General features: G+C 40.9%; 1 non-coding gene across 1 annotated transcript; it reads left to right on the top strand.

Annotated features, from left to right (window-relative positions):
• The first annotated feature begins 334 nt into the window (after nucleotides 1-334).
• LOC150008964 (U6 spliceosomal RNA) lies at nucleotides 335-441 on the top strand. The gene has a single exon (XR_016511445.1). It is a non-coding gene; the product is annotated as a U6 spliceosomal RNA (small nuclear RNA).
• Nucleotides 442-9,019: the final 8,578 nt, after the last annotated feature.

Genomic DNA, 9,019 nt, shown 5'->3' with positions numbered 1-9,019 from the left:
AATGGTGCTGAAGAGACAGCCCAGGCATTCTCATAGTGTCTTCTCACTTTCCATTTCCTATCTTCATTTAGCCAATGAATACTGAGCAGGGGTTGGAGATGTTGAGACCAAGACAAGATTTCTTTGATATAAAGGGACACAACCATTAGAATTTGTAATAGAGTTATCTCAGCCATGAACTCTGATTTTTAGGGTGAATTGTGAGTGTTTTTTTTTTCTTGCCTGTCCATTTTTGGCTTTATTTGCTGCCTTTGGTTAAAGCAGGCTGGATCCTTCAGGTAAATATTATTTAGATTAACAACCACTCTGAGGCTTTAAGAAATACAAATGTTTTGTACTTGCTTTGGCGGTACATACACTAAAATTGAAACAATACAGAGATTATTAGCATGGCCCCTGCGCAAGGGTGACACACAAATTCATGAGGCATTCCATATTTTTAAAAAACAACTCGCAGATACAGACAACAGTATAGTGATTACCAGAGGGAAAGGGGCATGGAAGTAGGTGGAAAAGGTTAAAGGGGGAATAAATGGTGATGGAAGGAGACTTGACTTGGGGTAGTGAACACACAATACAATATACAGATGATGTATTATAGAATTGTACACCTGAAACCTATATAATTTTATTAACCAATGTCACCCCAATAAGTCAATAAAAATGTTTAAAAAAATAAATACAAATATCTTGTGCTATATTATTGAAAGATTAGTATATATAGAGTATATATCGACAAAGCAAAAACAGATAAACTAATTTTCTCCTTTTTTCTTTACTCTCTGGGCTGCCAAGGTACATGTTTTAAAGATTTTATTTAGTTTTAGAGAGGGGAGGGGATGGATAAAAAGAGGGAGAGAAACATCTGTCGGTTGCCCCTCACACACGCCCAATCAGGGAACAGGCCCACAACCCAGACATGTGCCCTGACCTGAGCCACATCAGTCAGAGACACCAAGGTATATTTTTCACTTGCTTTCTCACTCACAATGTAGTATCCATAAACTGGCCTCTCCCCCATCCTCTAGCTGCCATGTGAGGAGCATTCCATCTCATCACTTAGATGTTTCTTACTTTAGGTATTATTGGGCCTCCATCCCAACCTGCCCTTGCTGTGATTCCTCTCAGTCAGCTTTTCTACTGTGCCTTTTCTTTTGGAATTTCAGCAGGTCCACAGACACTCTAACATTGTGAATAAAACTCCATATAAATGTCCACTTTTCTGGGGAGAGGCTGGCATATTTCAATAGATCCTAAGAGGGTTACCTGACCCCCAAATGTTCACAAGCATTGCTCTAGGAACTCTTTAATGTTCAAATGTTTTTTTCTTTTTCTTAAAGAGAGCATAGTTTACTCTTTCTGCCTTTTTACTTTTAACAAGTGGGAAAACTCAATTAAAAAAATAACTTTTATATTCCAATTGATTGCCTTAGAGAGTCACACAGTTTCATTGGTCAACCAATAATCTTGAAAACATGTTTTATTTTAAGTATGCCTTTTCTGAATCTTTTGAGGGGGCACTAACGTTCTGTTAGCAGCTTCCGTGGACTATGAGAGGAGGCACAAATGTGGGTAAAGTATAAGGGCCAAGAGAGTAAATGTCTGTGCTCACATTTAGGAGGAGGAGGTGACTGTGGCTGAAGATGTAGGGCTGCTTACAGCCTATAGCCACTAGGTGATATATGGACTATATGTACCCCCTACTCCTCCACTGGAGGACTAGCTGCTGTCTCTACTCACTAGAATAAACACTAAAAGAAAAAAATCACACAGTATACGTCTAAGGGGAAAAAGAGGATAGAATGGCCCTCGCTGGTGTGGCTAAGTGAATTGAACTCAGACCTGTGAACCAAAACATCACCGGTTCGATTTCTAGTCAGGGCACATGCCTGGGTTGTGGGCCGGGTCCCCAGTTGGTGGTGTGTGAGAGGCAGCCGACTGATGTGCACATTGCTATTTCTCTCCTCCTTTCTCCCTCCCTTCCCCTCTCTATAAAAAGTCAAATAAATAGAATCTTAAAAAAAAAAAAAAAAAAAAGGATAGAATGGTGAATAGAAATAAAACTGTCATTTCACTATCAGTCATCAACTACCCCCCTGTGACAGACCTGTTTCAGGCTCTGAAGAGAGAAAAAAGAAGCAAAATACACTGTTGATTAGCTTTCCACCTCAGGGAAGAACACCATATGCATGCTCATGTCTCACAGGGCAAAAGAGATTCGCAAAAGACAGCATATTTAAAATAAGTGCTAGTGCTATAACACAAATTAGAGACACTTGTGTGAAGACAATTCAGGGTAATGGAAGAATACTAAGCTATAAGAGGCACTTTATTAACATTCCATTATCAGTCTCCATTACACCCTGATCCTTTTGCAGAACCCTCTGCCCCAGTGCTGCTGGAGAAACTGGTCAGCCAAGGTGGTAGGCAACAAACTCTGCAACTTGAGAAAGCAGAACTGAAGCAAAAACTGGAGAATTAAATTGGCAGAGTAGGGTGGAGATGGGTGGGGATAGAATAGAGCCTTCTGTGATCTCAGAGTGGCTCTCTCCCTTTGGTCATCTCTCTCTCCTTGGTAGAGAGACAGGCAACTCCAATTACATTTCTCATGTACACACACAGAAGCAAAACCCACCACCACTGTTACTGTGTTTCCAGCTACTATAATTTGCCCCCACACCACTATGGTGGCAAGAGGAATCTTCTCTGCAAAAAGCTTAAGCAGTCTAGATTTGGCCCAATTCCCTCCTTAGGTCTGTTGAGTTTCTGGCAGTAGTCATTCAGGAAATAAAGGTACAGAGTCAAATTTCGAGCCTTCTTTGATAGATTATGATTAGGAATTTGTTGCTGTACTTGAGAATGGCCAGGGAAGAAAAGGCAAAGTGATCTTTGGAAGATCTTGTATGGAAAGCAGAAGTGCATGCTAACATCCCATGGCATTCCAAGTCATGTCTGCCCTTCAAGGTCACCTTCTTCTTAATGCCTTTTGCAACTAGCTCAACCTCACAGACTCGCTGAGAGACTGGCACATAGCATGAAAGGTCATTTGGTCCATTCTACATCCAATACAGGGCCATTCTTTCAAGATCCTTGACATATGATCATCAGCCTGCCACTTCCAGCAACAGGTAGCTCAATACTCTGACCTCTCCATCTACACACATGGACTTCTCTGAACATTCTAATTTCCAGTTAATGTCACATTTTTAAAGGCAACTTCCTTATCAAGTTTTAAGTAACTGTTCCAGACAGATAAAGGAGAAATGGTACATATATACAATGGAATATTACCCTGCCATAAAAAAGGAATGAAATCTTACCATTTGTGACAACATGGATGGACCTAGAGGGTATTATGCTAAGTGAAATAAGTCAAATAGAGAAAGACAAATACCATATGATTTTACTTATATGTGGAATCTAAAGACCAAAATAAATGGACAAACAAAACAGAAAAAACTTACAGATACAGAAAACAAACTGGGGGTTGCCAGATGGGAGGGGTTTGGAGGACTGAGTGAAAAAGGTGAAGTAATTAGGAAGTACAAATTGGTAGTTACAAAATAGTAACCAGCACGTAAAGTACAGCATAAGGAATATAGTCAATAATATTGTAATAACTATGTATGGTGCCAGGTGGGTACTAGTCTTATGAGGAGGGATCACTTTGTAAACTATATAATTGTCTAACCACTATGTTTGTACATGTAAAACTAATATAAAATAATATTAATGTCAACCATAATTAAAAAATAAAAAGGAATGTGCTATTAAATAAATAAAAATACTTCTACTGAGCTAGAAAAGAAAGCACTAATTCTTCCACAGAATATTTACTACAGAGATGACACATAAAATGTAGGCAGTGAACATTTACTTAAGGGACTTGGCTGGACAGAGGATTTCTCAACAGGGTGTTTCACTTGCTATTTTGGCAAATATCTAAGACAGTATAGTAATAACAGTCATTTCATCTAGACAAGTTCTTAATACCCCAAATCTCCCCTATTTCTACCCTCTGTCACCTTTCAGCAGATGATCTTATAATTTCATTTCTTAATTGAGAAACAGAATTGTAATCTTGACCTTTCTATCACCAAATCTATAGTTTTTGTGTCTCCTTCCATGTTTTCCTTTTCCCCTTCTATGGAATGGAGATGATGGTCCTTCTATTAGAGGCAAGTACCTCCACTTGTGCTCCTAGTTCCATACCATCCTTTCTTCCCAAGAACATCATTTCTACTGTTCTCCTTTCTGGTTTTTAATATCTCACTCTCTCCTGGTTTATTCCTATGAGCTTACAAACCTGTCCTGACACCTCCCATCTTACAAAACCTCCTCATTGTCCCTTAGCATCCACCTGCCTCACCTCATATTTCTCAATGCTGTCAGTACAAGTGGCATGGGCCTTTCTTTGTTTCCTTGCCACTCTTCAGTCCACTTGAATCTAGATTCTCCTCCCACCACACCACCAAAACTGCTCTTGCCAGAATTACCACTGGTTTCCATGCAATCAAATACATTGATGATTTGTTTTTTTTACATCCTCATTTTATTTGAGCTTTCAGTAGCCTTTTAGAAGTTGACCATTCTCTCCTCTTTAAAATACTTTCATCTCTTAGCTGTAATCTATTGGTTTTCTTTCTTTCTTTTTTTCCCTTTACTGGCTCCTCCTTCTCTACCTTGCTGCTAAACACTGAAGACTACAGACTCAGTCCAGAGTCCTCTTTTATCTTTTTATTCTCTCTATAACTGATCTCACTCATTCCTATGATTTTGAACACTATGACTATTTATTAGTTTGCCACTGCCAAATTCACATCATCAACCCAGACTTATCCTCTGAACTTAGGACTACATAAACTATTTGCTAAACATCTCCACTTGGATATCTCTCATGTATTTCAAAACATAACATGCCCAAAACTAAACTTTTTGTCTCCTAATACCCTGAACATACCACAACAATTCCATTCTTTTTCCTGTCCCAATCATTCGTAGCTCAATAAATGGTACCACCAGCCACCCAATACTGAATCCAGAGACCCACTAATCAACATTGACATCTACCACTCTCCATCACTACCCCACCTCCAACCTGTCCATCATTAAGTTCTGGCAATTGTACTTTTTGAAAACAGCATTCTTGAGGCTTAATTTACACACTATAAAATTCAGCCCTTGTAAGTGTACAATCTGATAACTTTAATCATTCTACTTTTACATAATGAACTGACTTAGTACACCTCTCCAACCCACTCCCACTAGAGTCCAAGCGACCACCATTCAGGCCTTAAGCCACTGAGGACCGAAACCTAAATGATCCTGCTATATTCTGCACTCAGTGTTCCCATTCTTCAGGCAGCAGTGACTTTTAAAAATATAAATAGGGTTGTGTCTCTCCTCTGCTTAAAACTCTTCAATAATATTCCATTGCATTTAGAATTAAACCTAATTCTTTACTACAAGACCCTGGATAATCAGCCCTCATCTACCTCTCCCTCTTCACCATGTACCATTCTCCCCTAGTTCATTATGCTGCAGCCACACAGATCTCCTTTTAGTTCCCTCTGCCTAGAACAGAGTATTTCCCTTTATTCACCTGACTGGTTCTGTGGAATCAAAGAGAAATCACCCAGATGAGAAGGTTATTTATTTATTCAGAACCTTCTAGAGCAAGGTAGCTAGCCACAATCACTTGTGTTTTGGCAGAAACTCAAAGGCTGGCAAAGGATTGGGGAAAGGGGGAGATTTCTGGTGTGCCCCAATTGGAGGCTGCTCACCTGAGGAACTTTTAGGCAAGCTCACTGGAAGCGAGGCATCCTCTGTGACTGGTTAAAAGTACATATTTGTTTTTCTCTAGTTGAGAGAGAGTGCAAAGATTAGGCAAGCTGTCAGTAACTAATCCAGGCCTTCTTATTTTGGGGTAATTTTTTTAGTGGGGGTCATTGTTTGGCTTCCTGGGCTGGTTACTAGAGACAGTTTGACTTCCTACATGTTTGACCTGAGGATAGTAGGTTGGCTTCCTGCACTGGTTACTGTAGATAATGGGTTGGTTTCCTGGGCTGGTGCTGCAGGTTGTAGGTCAGGTTTTTTTTTGTTTTTTTTTTAAGTCAAAGTTCAATTCACATAAAGTTTAATCAATCATGTAAATGAAAAAACAAAATTTTGTGGTTAGTGTATGGCAGTAGAAATTGAATTTTTGTTGCAAATAATATAGTATTTGGTGTTTCCATTATTGACAAACAACGCTACAGAAAGAGTAATTGCATTGAATCTTAATTTATCAGGCTCACATTCCATACGCTTTTTGCAAACTTTTATGGCATCCTCTAACATTTCACATGGTTAATTGGAAATGGTTTCTGTCCATCTAATTCATAGAGATGCCTATTTATGTGAACTAATGCAATAAAATTAAGATCCACTTTTTCACCTCTACTTGGTGTCCCAGGCATTGCTGGCTGTTTATTTCCTCCTCTTCTGTTCTGAATACTTCATACTTTTCTGTAATAATGAAGAGAAGTAACACTGCACACACTGGTCTTGGTATCATGCTAAGGAGTTCAGAATCCATCCCATAGAATACAACAAAAAATAGCCAGTTTGAACGTAGACCTAATTGTTTGAGAACCTGGTTGTTGACCTCGGGATTAGCCTCCAGTGACCGCCGGCGCCTGACGGTCCTTGGCAGCTCTGCACAGGCACCGGTCAGGTTCTACTTTTATGTATGCCTGTCCGCTGTCTTTATATTCAGTCTCTCAGCTCCGTACCTTCTGTAATGCAGGAGCTCCAAACAAGGGAGCCGTACTTGTGTTCGTGATATTCTGAAAAAAAACCACCCGGAGGACCAGCAGATGTGCGCGAGCTGCGGACATGCCGTTTATTACCCACATTACACGGCGTGCACCGATGGCAGCAGATCATGCGAGAAAGACCGCATCCCACCTCCAGCCTTGGTGTTATTTATAGGGTTAGAGAGGGAGTTGCATGTGAAAATTCTACATTTTTGTGATAAACACAGGAGCCTTGAGACACGGGCTGTGAGAGGGCTGTTTTCCTTGTTCCCTATGGCTGCTGGCCAGGCAGCCACCTGCTCTCTGAGGTCATGGAGGGGCCGTGTCCTAAGTTACTCCACACCTCTCTTGTATCAGTTTATTTATTTATTTACTTATTTTTTAAAAATTAATAATGTTTATTGATTTGAGAGAGAGGGAGAAACATTGATGTAAGAGAGAAACATTAATTGGTTGCCTCCCATATGCGCCCTCACCAGGGATCAAACCCATACCCTAGTTATGTGCCCAGAATGGGAATTGAACCTGCAACCTTTTGGTGTATGGGATGCCACTCCAACCAAATGAGTCACCCAGCCAGGGCTCTGGTAGCAGTTTAAATCTGACTTTTATAGAGGTCTTCCTTGTCCACCAATTTAAGTAGGTGCTTTTGTTGTTTAGTCTCATTATACCCTGTCCTTTTCCTTTGTGACATGTCCCCCAATTTTTTTATTATTTGTAATCTGTGCTTTAGTTAATATCACACATACAAGGTCCTCAACAGATATTTGTTGAATAAAATGATAAGTGAATGAATGTAGATCATAGTCTCCTTTTTTCCATTCTTATCTGACTTTGAAAGGTCACAGAATTGATTCCGGCCAAGATGGAGGCTTAGACGGACACGCTAGGTCTCCCTCTACAACTAGAGAGGAATACAACTACTTCAAAACAAAGGATAACTAGAAATTCCAGAATATAAAACTACACGGAAGCCCAACATATGAAGTTATAAACCAGCGGTGCCATTTGGGCAGGTAAGAGTTAAAGAGGGCAGTGCTGTTTGCGGTCGCACCTGGAGCGGCGGGGCGGTGAGGAATCCCGGCCGGTCAAGCCCCTGGCGGTGCGCGACCCCGGCGCTGGGGAGAGCGGCCGCCGCATCGCCTTGAACAGTGAGGCCCAGGGGGGCGGGAGGACGGATCCCGGTCTCCTAGCTGAATAACTGTGTGAATCCATCTTGGACCCCCGCCCCCAAAGAAAGCACCACAGGGCTGCGAAATAGGTCGCGGGCAGGCAGGCGACGGTCGCTGATTTATGACGCGTACACAGGCACTGCCCCGGACAGCCGGCCCAAGAAAACAAAACGCATCTGTCAAAATGAGGCAGACAACTATAGAAATCCCGGTGACACAACTCACCAGGCAGCAGATAGAGAACCTGACAGATGAACAGATAAGAAACCTGTCAGAGGCTCAGTTCTGGGCCATTGTTATCAGGTGGCTTACAGAATTCACAAAAGAGCAGGAAAAAGATAAGAAAGAAGCGAAAAACTTTCATAACGAAAGGAACAAAACCACATACGAGACAGATGGTGAGGAAAAAAAATCCAGAGTTCATTTCAACAAACTGGAATATGGAGAAGGAACAAGCAGTCAACCAATGCAGCGAGAGGAAATGGGAAGCAACAATGAGAGGATCAGAAACCTCTGGGACAGCTATAAAAGGCCCAACATAAGAATCATTGGTTTGCCAGAGAGCGAGGAAGATGAACTAGAACTTGAAAAATTGAGTGAAAATATAATAAAGGAGAACTTCCCAGACTTGGGGAAGGGAATAGACTTGCAGGTCCAGGAAGCAAGGAGAGTTCCCAAGAGACTGGACCCAGGGAGAACCACTCCAAGACACATTATAATCAAAATGTCAAAAATTAAAGATAAAGAGAGAATCTTAAAAGCAGCAAGAGAGAAGAAAAGAATTATGTACAAAGGGGTCCCAATTAGACTATCAGCTGACTTCTCAAGAGAGACCCTACAGGCAAGAAGGGACTGGCAAGAAATATTCAAAGTAATGAAAATCCAAAACCTACAACCACGAATACTCTATCCAGCGAAATTGTCATTCAGAATAGAAGGACAGAGAAAGTGTTTCCAGGACAAAATAAAACTGAAAGAGTTCATTAGATCCAAACCACTGTTATATGAGATGTTAAAGGGACTGGTTTAAAAAACAGAAGCTAGGGAGAT

The sequence above is a fragment of the Furipterus horrens genome, unplaced genomic scaffold (assembly GCF_987537825.1).
Source record: "Furipterus horrens unplaced genomic scaffold, mFurHor1.1.pri manual_scaffold_5, whole genome shotgun sequence".
Taxonomy (NCBI): domain Eukaryota; kingdom Metazoa; phylum Chordata; class Mammalia; order Chiroptera; family Furipteridae; genus Furipterus; species Furipterus horrens.
The sequence above is the reverse complement of the archived record's forward strand: the minus strand, read 5'-3'. Positions and strand labels throughout refer to the sequence as shown.